Source organism: Panthera pardus, unplaced genomic scaffold, assembly GCF_024362965.1.
Source record: "Panthera pardus isolate Hobbes unplaced genomic scaffold, ASM2436296v1 HiC_scaffold_12, whole genome shotgun sequence".
Classification (NCBI taxonomy): domain Eukaryota; kingdom Metazoa; phylum Chordata; class Mammalia; order Carnivora; family Felidae; genus Panthera; species Panthera pardus.
The window spans coordinates 54,844,356-54,858,276 of record NW_026526677.1 but is presented as its reverse complement, the minus strand read 5'-3'; the positions used below and the strand labels follow the sequence as shown (position 1 = coordinate 54,858,276).

The 13,921-nt window shown below is 38.8% G+C and overlaps 1 pseudogene; it reads right to left on the bottom strand.

Moving 5' to 3' along the window:
• Positions 1-10,400: 10,400 nt before the first annotated feature.
• On the bottom strand, positions 10,401-11,344 carry LOC109267026 (olfactory receptor 51F2-like; annotated as a pseudogene).
• Positions 11,345-13,921: the final 2,577 nt, after the last annotated feature.

The following is a 13,921-nucleotide window of genomic DNA, read 5'->3' as shown; positions in this document are numbered from 1 at the left end:
GTAGAAAGATCGGTCACGAGTCTTATAGGTCTCCCTTTATATGTTAGAGCGTGTTTATCCCTAGCTGCTTTCCGAATTTTCTCTTTATCCTTGTATTTTGCCAGTTTCCCTATGATATATCGTGCAGAAGGTCAATTCAAGTTATGTCTAAAGGGAGTTCTCTGTGCCTCTTGGATTTCAATGCCTTTTTCCTTCCCCAGGTCTGGGAAGTTCTCAGCTATGATTTCGTCAAGTACATCTTTGGCACCTTTCCCTCTTTCTTCCTCCTCTGGAATACCAATTATGCATAGATTATTTCTCTTTAGTGCATCACTTAGTTCTCTAATTTTCCCCTCATACTCCTGCATTTTTTTATCTCTTTTTTTCTCAGCTTCCTCTTTTTCCATAATTTTATCTTCTAGTTCACCTATTCTCTCCTCTGCCTCTTCAGTCCAAGCCATGGTTGTTTCCATTTTATTTTGCAGTTCATTTATAGCATTTTTTATCTCCTCCTGACTGTTCCTTAGTCTCTTGATCTCTGTAGCAATAGATTCTCTGCTGTCCTCTATACTGTTTTCAAGCCCAGCGATTAATTTTATGACTATTATTCTAAATTCACTTTCTGCTATATTGTTTAAATCCTTTTCGATCAGTTCTTTAGCTGTTATTTCCTGGAGATTCTTTTGAGGGGAATGCTTCCATTGCGTCATTTTGGATAGTCCCTGGAGTGGTGCAGGACTCGGGGCACTTTCCCTGTGCTGTCTTGAATACCTTGCATTGGTGGGTGGGGCCGCAGTCAGACCTGATGTCTGCCCCCAGCCCACCACTGGGGCCACAGTCAGACTGGTGTGTGCCTTCTCTTCCCCTCTCCTAAGGGCTGGATTCACTGTGGGGTGGTGTGGCGCATCTGGGCTACTTGCACACTGCCAGGCTTGTGGTGCTGGGGATCTGGCGTATTAGCTGGGGTGGATCGGCAAGGTGTGGGGGTGGGGAGGGGCAGGCTCAGCTCACTTCTCCTTCGGAGATCCGCTTTGGGGGTGCCCTGCGGCACCGGGAGGGAGTCAGACCCGCTGCCAGAGGGATGGATCCGCAGAAGCACAGCCTTGGGTGTTTGGCAGTGCAAGCAAATTCCCTGACAGGAACTGGTTCCCTTTGGGATTTTGGCTGGGGGATGGGCGAGGGAGATGGCGCTGGCAACGCCTTTCTTCCCCGCCAAGCTGAGCTCTGTTGTCCAGGGCTCAACAACTCTCCCTCCCGTTGTCCTCCAGCCCTCCTGTTCTCTGAGCAGAGCTGTTAGCTTATAACCTTCCAGATGTCAAGTCCCGCTTGCTGTCAGAACACACTCCATCTGGCCGCTCTGCTTTTGTAAGCGAGACTCGGGGGCTATGCTTGGCCGGCGGGCCGCCCCTCCACCCTGGCTCCCTTCTGCCAGTCCGTGTAGTGCGCACTGCCTCACCGCCCTTCCTACCCTCTTCTGTGGGCCTCTCATCTGCACTTGGCTCCAGAGACTCCATTCTGCTAGTCTTCTGGCGGTTTTCTGGGTTATTTAGGCAGGTGTAGGTGGAACCTAAGTGATCAGCAGGATGCACGGTGAGCCCAGCGTCCTCCTACACTGCCATCTTCCCAGGATCTCCTCAAGAATTGTGGTTTTAGAGCTAAGATACAGTATTATTCATAGCCAGCACAGTGAGGTAATATGCATATAATACTGTTAGGTTTGATATAGCCATTACAGGGGTTTTCTTAGTTGCTGTAATCTGGACTGTTGATCATGACAACAGTATCTAGTAACTATAGTAAATGCTTCCATGGTTCACCACATACTTCTGCATATAATCTCCTGAAATGTAGCTAGTTGGCATACAGGAAACATTGGACTTGAACTATTTATTAGACCAAATGGACCTATCTGACATATAAACAATTTTTTTTCCCAACAGCATCAAAATACATTTTCTTCTGAAAGACAGGGAACATTTTCTGAGATCAATCATATGTTAGGTCACAAAACAAATCTTAACAAAATTACCTGTCGGCCTTGTTAGGGATTCTGAGGCAATTCAGATCTTTTGCATGGATGCTTCTGCTCAAATATTTTGGTTCCTTTGGGAGGGAAGTGATTCTTAAGATTGTATGCTTTCTTGGGGTGCCTGGGTGGCTTAGTCGGTTAAGCCTCTGACTAGTGATTTTGGCTCAGATCATGATCTCACCATTCCTGAGGTCAAACCTCATGTCTCTCTGAGTCTGGCAACTCAGAGCCTGCTTGGCATTTGCTTTCTCCCTCCCTTTCTGCCCTCCCTCACTTGCATGTGCTCTCTCCCTCTCTCTCTCAAAAAACAAATAAATAAACATAAAAAAAGATTGTATGCCTTCTCTATTTTCTCAACATTTGTCTTTTTGCCTTCTTTAATTTTTAAGTAGACTCCTTGTTCAACATGGGGCTAGAACTTACAACCCTGAGACCAACTGTGGCATGTTCCACCAAATGAAACATCCAAGAGCCCCAAGATTGTATGACTTCTCTTGATCCTGCAGAGGTAGGCTGGGTACTGCAAGCCTCTCATTTGCTTTCTCTAGGATGGTGCTTCTAGTTCAATTTTTTGTGCTTTCTCCCAATCCCACAGAGATCATCCAGCTTTCTGCATGTGCTTACTGGTCATCTGCAAAAACTCATACTCTCTACCTGTGGGGATGCATACAGGGAGCTAGTCACATAGGGTGTTTGGTGAGGTGTGTGAAGTATTGAGAGTGCCCATAGGTCAGTAAGGGGTCTGAGGTGAGACATCCCCACTGATTTGTGGGAAGGTCTCCTGATGGAGTCCACAAAGTGGTTAATAGGATCTGTATCCCTTCTAGGAGTTCCAAACCCTGGCTGCAGTGCTCCCAGCCTCTCCCTGTCCCTAAGTCATGCAGATCACATCACTGTTCTGTGTGGGTTGAGAAATACATGGGCCTCTTTGGCAGTATCCTACAAAGATGGAGAAGCTGGGTGCTCCCTCACTATCCTTTTACTTTCCCCTGTGGAAGATGGCATCTCTCTTGGCACTGAGTTGTGCCATCATGGGGTAGTGTGATGCAGGTAAGGTGAAATTGTTTCTATCTTCTCCAATGAATCTGTTTCCAGATTTTTGGCTCCAATGATGTGCAGGAACTTCTCCACTGGACTCCTGGACTCTTACAAATGTCTGTGGATGATTATCAATATCTGTGTTCTTTGGAGAGAAGGTGATAGAATCCACTGTTGTGCTCACATTCATTGTCTTAATCCAGGGCTATGATGTCTCTCCAGACCACTCTCATAATAGTCTGAAGAGACCTGGAGCAGTAGGATATCCCATAGAGCATCACATTGTCCATTATAGCGATGAAATGATGAAACTGTGCTAGTCATGTGGGATGGACAAGACGTACATTCCAGAGGGTGGCCGGCAAGCCTACAAAGATGCAGAGGTCCACCACATCAGTACAACTTTAGCGGCCCAGTGTTCTGGGATACGCTATGATGTTTCCTTCACCACAAAGGGAGAGCACTGTGTCTTGCTCCCCAAGCATAAGAAGGATATACAATGTCCACTTTGGGTTCTAGAGGCATGCACCCTGACTCTGCTTCTCTCTCCATCTCTTTCCACACATAATTAGGTGCAGCCTAGCTGACACTGAACTTTTCTTGACTATCAAGAAGATCCTCAGACATTTATATGTATTTTCTATTAGAGCGTTAGCTTATTTGTGTATATTCCTTCTGAATGGAGATGAAATATCTAAGTATTCATGGGCCTAAGGACCATGGCTGGTTAAGAAATGAGGCTGTGGTCCGGCCTTACCCTAACATATGCAGACAGATGTCAGTGGCTTTGCTCTCTCTTCCCCGCCCCACACATTTATGTTTCTGGGGCATAAGAGAAGATATGCTACGTGTATAACTCTAATGTGAAGACATTTCTTTTTTTTTTAATGTTTATTCATTTTTGAGAGACAGAGAGAGACAGAGCATAAATGGGGAAAGGGCAGAGAGAGAGGGAGACACAGGATCTGAAGCAGGCTCCAGGCTCTGAGCTGTCAGCACAGATCCCAATGTGGGGCTTGAACACACGAACTGCGAGATCATGACCTGAGCCGGAGTCAGTTGCTCAACCAACTGAGCCACCCAGGCACCCCTAATGTGAGGACATTTCAAAAAAATATTCTGGATTTAATATTCTATTACTAAATCTAATGTGTGTGTGTGTGTGTGTGTGCGCGTGTGTGTGTAGTGTAGTTTGTGTATACATGTGACTATTTTCTGTCAACTCATAGCCATCTGAAATAATGCCTTTAAGGATTCTTCACTGTGTAGTCTTCTATGAATTGAATATTTTCTGTTCATATTTTCATGGGTATAGTTTATCTACTATAGGCTGGTCGCCTCCAGTATTAAGAGGAAGGGACGATATATCCTGTCATGGGCAGGGAGGGATAATACATGACTACCTCTTCATCTGGACACATGGATTCTCTGTTTCTCCTGGATGTTGCCTCAGAGTTAAAAAGTACAGACCTGCCTCAGTGGCAGAACTAATCATATTTATTTTTTCTACCCTTAGGCAAATTACTCTGTGTCCTAAAATATGGCACAAAGAGGGCCAGATTGGGGCTAGTGGGACAGTAGTAAAATGACTGAATATTTCAATGTAATTCTTCAATCAAACACCCCAGAGATTGGGGCATTCTTTAGAATAGACTTCCTGTATTCTCTTACACATATTTTGAGCTGTGGTTTCATCTTTCAGTGTCATTTTATCTTTGTTCTATCTTTCATGGATTCCTGAAATTTACAGATCACTTAGATCACTGATTATACTTCTATTTATATACGAGTGTTGCTATTAATTTCATCTTTATTCAAACATATTTTCTCCTTTTTCTAGGTGAGAGTAGTTTGGACACATGTGCTCTCTCCAGCTTCCTTATGCAATCTCCAATCTTCTTTCTTTCTTTTTTTTTTTTAATTTTTTTTAACGTTTATTTATTTTTGAGACAGAGAGAGACAGAGCATGAACGGGGGAGAAGCAGAGAGAGAGGGAGACACAGAATCGGAAGCAGGCTCCAGGCTCTGAGCCATCAGCCCAGAGCCCAACGTGGGGCTTGAACTCACGGACCGCGAGATCATGACCTGAGCTGAAGTCGGACACTTAACCGACTGAGTCACTCAGGCGCCCCATTTTCTTTCCTTTTTTTTAAACATTACAGTTTTACTGATAAAAATTCACATACAGTACGACCTATTCATTTAATATGTAAAGGTTTAATGATTTTTAGTGCATTCTCAGAGTTTTGCCATTATCATCACAGTAAATTTTAGATCATTTTTATAATTCACAAATGGAACACCCTACCTACAGTCTTATCTCAGTACCTTCCATCCCACCCAGCCTAATGCAACCACTAATCTACTTCTGTCTCTGTAAATTTGCCTGTTTGAGACCTTTCATATATACTGAATCATATGATGTGTAGCCTTTGTTACTGACTCTTTTCAATTAGCATAATATTTTTTTTATTTCAAGTTTTTATTTAAACTCTAGTTAGTTCACACTATATAGACTGTATGTTAGCTAAGCTAACTTGACAAAAAATTATATTTAAAAAAAAAGCAATAGCCAAATTATGGAAAGAGCCCAAATGTCCATAGACTGATGAATGGATAAAGAAGAGGTGATATATATACAATGGAATATTACTCAGCCATCAAAAAGAATGAAATCTTACCATTTGCAACAGTGTGGATGGACCTAAGGTGTACTATGCTAAGCAAAATAAGTCAATCAGAGAAAGACAAATATCATATGATTTCATTCACATGTGGAATTTAAGAAACAAAGTGGATCATAAGGGAAGGGAAGGGAAAATAAAATAAAGAGAGAGAGAGAGGCAAACCATAAGAGACTCTTAAATAAAGAAAACAAACTGAGGGTTGCTGGAGGGGTGTTGGGTGGGAGGATGGGCTAAATGGGTGATGGGCATTAAGGAGGCCACTTGTTGTGATGAGCACTGTATGTTATATGTAAGTGATGAATCACTAAATTTTCCTGAAATAATTATTACAATATATGTTAATTAACTTGTATTTAAATAAAATTAAAAAATTTAAAAAAAAACCAATGGTCAAGAAATGTGAGGATTTATTTTTGTATCCTCAATTCTATTCCGTGGATCTATATGTCTATCCTATGCCAGTACTACATTGTGTATATTATTATAGTCATGTAGTGAAATTAGAAATTGTTAAGTGTAAATCCCCCAATTTTGTTCTTTTTCGAGATGGTTTTGGCTATTTGGTGCTTCAAATTTCCATATGTATTTTGGGACTAGCTTGTCAGTTTAAGGAAAGAAATTTGAATTTTGATAGGTATTATATTACATTATATATTAATTTGAGAGTATAGCCTTAGTAACCATATTAAGTAGTCAATCCATAAACATAACATATCTTTCCATTTATTTAGGACTTCTTTTACTTCTTTGAGCAGTGTTTCTGTGTACAATGTTCTCAGTGTGCAAGTCTTACCCCTCCTTGGGTAAATTTATTTCCATGTATATTTATTGTTTTTGATGCTATTGTAAATGGAACTTTTTCTTAATTTCAGTTTTGGATTGTTCATTGCTAGTGTATAAAAATACAATTACTTTTTTATATTTTGATCTTGTATTCTGTAACTTTGTGTAAGTCATTTATTATTAGTTTTAATAGTTTTTAATAGGTTTCTTAGGATCTTCTATACAAAAAAATCAGATCATCTACAAATAGAAATAGTTTTACTTCCTCCTTTATAATCCAGATAGCTTTTATTTTATTGCCTTTTCAAACTGACCTGGCTAGAATTTCCAATAAAATGTTGAATAAATTCGTGAGAATGGACATCCTTGTTTTGTTCATCATTTTAGGGTAAAGCATTCAGTCTGTCACCATTAAGTATAATGTTACTTGAACTTTTCACAGATATCTATTTATCAATTGAGAAAGTAACTTTTCTTCCTAATTTTTGAGTGCTTTTACCATAAATGGATGTTCAATTTTGTCAAAAGTTTTTCCTGCATCTATTCATATATTGAGATGATCATTTTGTTTTTGTCTGTTATTCTATTGTTTTAGTGTAAGTATGTGTATATTTTTTTCTTTTTTCCCCCCAACTTTAAATAAACCTTGAATTTCTGGGATGAATCCCCCTTGGTTATAGTATATAATCTTTTCTATATGTTGCTGAATTTGGTTTGATAATATGTTATTGAGGATATTTGCATCTCTATTCACAAGATATGTTGGTTTTTAATATTCTTTCCTGTGATGTCTTTGATTTTGACCTCAGGGTAAAATGGCACCAATAGAATGAGTTGGATGTGTTCTCTCCTCTTCCATTTTCTGAAAGAATTTTTGAAAAATTAACATTAATTTTTCTTTAGGTGTTTGGTTAATTAACCAGTGAATTCATCTAGATCTGGGTTTTTCTTCTTTGGAAATTTAAAAATTACTGACTCATGATTATCAAAGAACCAACTTTTGGTTTTGTTGATTTTATATATTGTTTTTTAATTCTCTATTTAATTAATTTCCACTAGCTTAATCATTATTATTTTCTTCTTTTTGCTTTTAATTTTTTAACGTTTATTTATTTTTTAGAGAGATAGACAGAGTGCAAGCAGGGAGGGGCAGAGAGTGAGGTAGACACAGAATCTGAAGCAGGCTCCAGGCTCTGAGCTGTCAGAACAGAGCCAGATGCAGGGTTTGAACTTACAAACCACGAGATCATTGCCTGAGCCAAAGTCAGACGCTTAACTGACTGGGCCACCCAGGCACCCATCTTCTTTTTGCTTGATTTAAGGTCAGTTTGCTCTTTTCCCCAGCATTTTAAAGTGTATGGTTAGGTAATTGATTTGAGATACTTTCTAAAGACATGACATACCAAAATTGTGAGGTGAAGCTAAAGATTGCTTAGAGGAAAATTTATAGCCATAATGCCTATGGCTATAAATTTTCCTCTAAGCAATCTTTAGCTTCACCTCACAATTTTGGTATGTCATGTCTTTATTTTCATTCATCTCAAAGTACTTTCTAAATCCTTTCGTGATTTCTTTTTTGGCCCATTATTTTTAGGAGTATATTGTTTAATTTTCTAGTATTTGTGAATTTAAAAATTTTTGTTACTCATTTATAATTTAATTCCATTGTGGCCCATTTCTCTTGGAGTTAATCCCCTGATTTACATGGATAGATAGGCAGGATAGAATATGGCCTATTCAGTTTGCCTCTCTTGTCGTGAATCCTGTTCCTTATAATAGAGCTAGGGAAAGAGTGATTGAGGCCCCAGTATTCTCTGGCTGCCATGCCTGGGATAGAGCTTCTGCAGTATGACTATGGCTGAGTGCATGAAGACAGCCACTGACCTCTTGACTGCATTCACCTGGAATTTAGCTTCCACAGTTGGAGCTGAGGTGAAAAGAATGAGGAATATGGTGGTCTGCTCTTTCCAGGAGATATCGTAGCCTTAGACTGACAACTGGTGAAGATGGGGGTGGGGCTGGGGCTGGGGAAGGAAGCCCTATGTCCTTAGCTACACGGAGTGGAGCTATCAATATGCTGTACTGTGGGGGAAGGGAGGGGCAAATGCTGGCTCCTATTCAAGGGCCACAGACTCCCACTGTTCTTACAGTAATTTAATAGATTTTCTTGAACAGTTCTTCTGCTGTATGCACTTAGGGCAATTTTCAGAGAATTTAAATGTTTATACCCATGTCTATATATAATTTTCACAATTTATGGTTGTTTCCCTGGGGAAACTATCCACAGATTTCCTCATGTTACCATTCTTCCCTTTTTTTTTTTTTTTTTTGTAATAGGCTTCCTGCCCAGTGTGCAGCCCAGTGCTGGGCTTGATCTTTCTGCTATCCTGAAAATTGATCTTTCCAGTGCTTTAGTTTATAGTTTTTTAAAAAATGTTTGTTTGTTTGTTTGTTTATGTATTTATTTATTGAGAGAAAACATGAGTTGGGGGGGGCAGAGAGAAAGGGAGAGAGAGAGAGACCCAAGCAGGCTCCAAGCTCTGTGTGGAACCCCACAGGGGGCTTGATCCCACCACTGTGAGTTCATGACTTGAGCCAAAGTCAAGAGTCAGAGGCTTAACTGACTGAGCCACCCAGGTACCCCTTGACTTTACAGTTTGAAGAGCACATTTTGATGGTATCTTGATCTTCCCAGCTTGGAAAATAGCAACAACATTGCTAAGAATATATTATTCTTACACATTCTATTAATCATTTTGCTTACATATTGTCACATATCACATAGTACATCAGATTTTGATTGGTTGCTTTATATCTACATATTTCAGTAATTATGATAATATCTTGTTGTTTGTCTCTGCCACCCTATCATATTGTGCAGTGTCTGGCAATAGGAGACACCCAGTAAATGAAAGAATGAATCAATGGTGGTTAAATTATATATAAGAATAATAGATAGGGGTGCATGGGTGGCTCAGTCAGTTAAGCGTTGGACTCTTGATTTCAGCTGAGGTCATGATCTCATGGTTTGTGAGATCAAGCCCCATGTTGGGCTCTGTGCTGATGGTGTGGAGCCTGCTTGAAATTCTCTCTCTCTCTCTCTCTCTGCCCCTCTCCTGCTCGTACTCTCTCTCTCTCTCACAAAATAAGTAGATAAACATTTTTTAAAAATATAAAAAAAGGATAATAGCAGGGTTTAATTGAAGATTAAGCAAAACTTAATAACTTTTTATTATGTATACTTTAAAAAAACAAAATGAGACAGAAAGATATGTTACAGTTTTAAGTATAATTTTGGAGGCAAATAATGGGCAAAGTATTCATGTTACCTATTTTCATTCATGCTTTCAGAAATTTATATTAATATATATAATACCCAGGCGCACCTGGATGGCTCAGTCGGTTGAGCATCTGACTCTTCATTTTGGCTCAGGTCATGATCTCATGGTTCATGAGTTTGAGCCCCATATCAGGCTGGGTGCTGACAGTGTGGAGCGTGCTTGGCATTCTCTCTCTCTCTCTCTCTCTCTCTCTCTCTCTGTCTCTCTCTCCTTCTCCCTCCCCCTCCTCTCAGAATAAATAAATAAACATATGCATATATATATATATCCCATAATATTAGGATATTATTAGGGTATTATATTATATTATACCCATAATATTAAGATATTTTATTGATTATTTTTAAAGAGTAGATTAGTAATAGTTCTATTGAAGATAAAAAATAAATTTCTGTCAAATTGCATCTCCTACCCATCCTACCCAACTTTCTAGTTTTTTTGGTTTCAGGTCACTAATGAAAGCATACTGATTAAACACTAGGTCTTGGAAATGATAGCTAAGGAGTAGATTTTATTAAAAAGGTATTAGAGTCAAACCTCAAATCACTTGGTAAAGAGGACTTTTTTAATGGCTCTATGGATCTGCTTGGTTTTTACACTGTAAATAATAGGATTCATCACTGGTGGAAGAAGCAGACACACATTAACCATAAGAATGTGTAACATAAGGAGACGCCTTTTTCCCAAACCTATGGACAAAGCACAAGCTAATGAGAGGAATGTAGAAGATGGCCACAGCACCTATGTGGGAAATACAAGTGCTAAAGGCTTTATGCCAGTCCTCTAGGGAAGCAATGTTTAGGATAGTCTTAATAATCAGAATATAGGAGAGAAAAATAAAGGTGGAGTCCACTCCCACAGTAACTACAAGGGCAGTAAGTCCTAAAACACTGTTGATCTTATTGTCAGAACATGAAGCCAGATTATATCAGGATGGAAACAATAAGAATGAGGAAGCACATGGCTTTGGCAGAAGGATAAATGTTTAAGAAGTAGGACCAGAGGCACTAGGATCACTGTTACCCTGACAAGGACGGCAAACCATACTTTGACAATTCTGGAATCAGTTAAGATGGCAGCATAGCTCAGTGAGTTACAAATGGCAATGAAGTGGTCAAAGGCCATTGCCAGGAGCACTGAGGACTCCATGACGGTAAAGAGTTGAATGAAGAATGTCTGGGCAACACAGGCATGGAAACTGATTTGTCTTGCACTGAACCAGAATATACCCAACATAGTGACCAGCGTTGAAATATACAAGCCCAAGTCAGTGGTTGAGAGCATAGAGAGGAAATAGTACATAGGTGCATGGAGACTTGACTTGGTGATGGTGAAAAATAGGATTAAAGCATTCCCAGAGAGGGAAGTCATGTACAGATAGCAGAAGAGGATGATGGTCCAGGTGTGGGTAGCTTCAAGACCTGGAGATGTTTTCCCGTCAGGAAAAAGAATACAGAAGTTGAAGTGATGTTAGGAAAGGATGACATCATTACTATGGAAGAATAATTCTTTTGAAATAAAATACCCTAGAAGGAGAAATGAAAACACCATTCAGCAATTTAATTGTGATTTCTATTAACTGTAGTTAGAGAAATCAAATTGCAGATTACTCCTAGGACTTCATCCTCTCCTTTTTGCTTCTCAGTTATTTCTTTTCTTTTTGCTTTATTGAGCTTCCCCTCCATGATTCATATTTCCTAATTCACAAAAGAGAATAGGATTTTTTTTTTATCTCAGCAGTACTTTTTCTTGTCTTCCTCTTTAACTCTAAACATTTTCTTTGCCCCTTCTCTGTACTTCCTGCATAGAGAATTGTAGCAAGATAATCTGAAAATGTCAAGAATTTAATGGATTTCTCAAAGTAATATTAGTGTTTAAAAGTAAGATTTATTACTTAATAAAATATACATATCTTTGAGTGTTTTTATATTAGTGCATTATCATGGAATTTGTCATACACTTTAAAGACATATAGTCTTTTCAGGAAATAATTTTATACGTCAAAATAACCTATTCATTATTTCTTCATCAATGGATCTTATCCCTGGCTTGTTAAGGTTGCTTCTAGTCTGAGGTTAGATTTCTAATATTGATTTTTTATTTTCTTATCTGTTATTACTGTAGTGTTGACACATAATTGTTAAAGAAAATTTTCTGTAGCATCATTGTCAGCAGTTAGTCTCTTTCAAAGACAACTGTATTCAATTTCAAAGCTAAGAGTGAACTGCATGTACAGAGGCCAGCTTAGTGTTGTTGTGATCATTGCCATCTGTTACTTACATATAGCCTCAGAAGAGTATATTTACAGAGGGTGTCTTCATGAAAGCAAACACACATTTGAGCTTTCAGCTCCACCAAAAGGTAGCATCTGAAATGAGACTTACTATTTTGTAGATGAGGTCCTGGGTAAGTTTTCTTCTCCTTCCTTTCTTCTTTCCTGTATTGACTTAACTCTTGTGATCTAGTCCCCTTAATGTACTGGAAAATCTTGCTAAGAGCTTCACTAAGCCAATATGGTGGTGCTCTGAATACCCTATTTTTTCTTCTCTTTGGCTTCTCAGAAACTGGTGACTTTCCTCTTAGTCCTAGTCATTGGCTGGAATCCCGTTGGTCCTTCATGAGCATTTGGAACCATGAAGTCTCCAACTACCTGATTTGGAGAATATACTCCTACAGCTGTGTTATACCTACACTATTTTACCTCCTTAGTTATTGAAACATTCTGGCTCCAAATCTTAGTTTGTGACACCTCTTGTTAATACCTGTTGTATTTCTTGGTCAGTGGATCTTATCCCTGGCTATTTATTTTTAAATAAATAAATTTTAAATAAATAAATCTCTGGCTACTCATTTTTAAATCTCTAGCTACTATTGCTATCTAGTCTCAACTTTTATTCCTGCTCTGACAAGTTACTGAGATTCCAACACATATTACATCTGAGGCTGCTCAGTTTGGGTTAATTCACAAAATAGGCACATGTTTTTGGTCTTGTCATTTAATGTTAATATTAAGGTTAATGGAATTAGATAATCTCCATTATTGTTTTTTTTTTAATTTTTTTAATGTTTATTTATTTTTGAGAGAGAGAGAGACAGAGAGACAGAGCATGAGCGGGGGAGGGGCAGAGAGAGAGGGAGACACAGAATCCAAAGCAGGCTCCAGGCTCTGAGCTGTCAGCACAGAGCCTGACGCAGGGCTCGAACTCACGAACTGTGAGATCATGACCTGAACCGAAGTCGGATGCCCAACCGACTGAGCCACCCAGGCGCCCCTATTGTTTTCTTATTCCACGCAATTGCAGCTTAAGAAAAAAAAAATCACAGAAATAAGCTTGCGGGCATTACTTAATATCCTAAATATTTGAGAGATTATGGAAAGGGCCCTATGCAGAAATTTTAAGTATGTAATATAGGCATTATGGAATAGTTACTATCCTGATTATAAGATGATTCATGTTTCATAATAATTTGACCCAAAAGTGTATTAACTGAAATGAAATAAATTTCTCAGTTCTCTGGCATCATTCAAAAAAAAATCCTTTTATCAGATAATTTATGACAAACATTTTAAAGGTTATATTTAAAGGTCTATATAGAAGATAGAGAAATTACTAGAAAAACAATCTCCTGGAGCGCCTGGGTGGCTCAATTGGTTAAGCGTCCGACTCTTGCTCTCTGCTCAGGTCATGATCTCATGGTTCATGGGTTCAAGGCCCCTGTCGGGCTCCACACTGACAATAGAGCTTGCTTGGAATTCATTCTCTCTCTCCCTCTCTCTCTCTCTCTCTCTCTCTCTCAAAATAAATAAATAAGCCTAAAAAGAGAAAAAGAAAAAAGATTCCCTGATGGCTGGAGTCATCAATACAAATTTTAGCAGATTTAATTTAAATAAAATAAATACTCAAGAAGGTTAATATTTCCATTGTCAGGAAAGTAGCAGCAGTAGGGTTCAAGAAGACATATTATTTTTATTTTCAAAGTCTCTTCTAAGAAGAGACTTATAAATGAAATGCCTTCATTTATAACATTTTAGAGTAATGTAGAATCCTAGAATTATTGAATTG